This window comes from Ceratotherium simum, chromosome 26, assembly GCF_057802395.1.
Source record: "Ceratotherium simum simum isolate JZ-2026a chromosome 26, ASM5780239v1, whole genome shotgun sequence".
Taxonomy (NCBI): domain Eukaryota; kingdom Metazoa; phylum Chordata; class Mammalia; order Perissodactyla; family Rhinocerotidae; genus Ceratotherium; species Ceratotherium simum.
Window position 1 is genome coordinate 4,693,750 of NC_141925.1, and position 292 is coordinate 4,694,041.

Below are 292 nucleotides of genomic sequence, written 5' to 3' on the forward strand. Positions count from 1 at the left end.
TTTTTCTCAACATTATGCTTATGAAATTCATCCAAACTGTTGTCTCACTGTGTTTTGAAGTTATCTTAGAACTTCGGAAAAAAAATGTTCCCAGATCCCCATATCCTAACAGCTTTACCTTAACACCACGAATTCTTTGCCTCCAGGGTAATCCTGGGAGGTTCCGCGGGCCCCCACTTAGGGAACCGCGTCCCCCGCCTCCCTTCTCTCCGCCCACCACGGAGGCTCGGTCTGCGGCTGCGCACAGCGCGCCCGGCCCGCGGGAGCGCGGCCACGTGACCGCTGCCGGCCC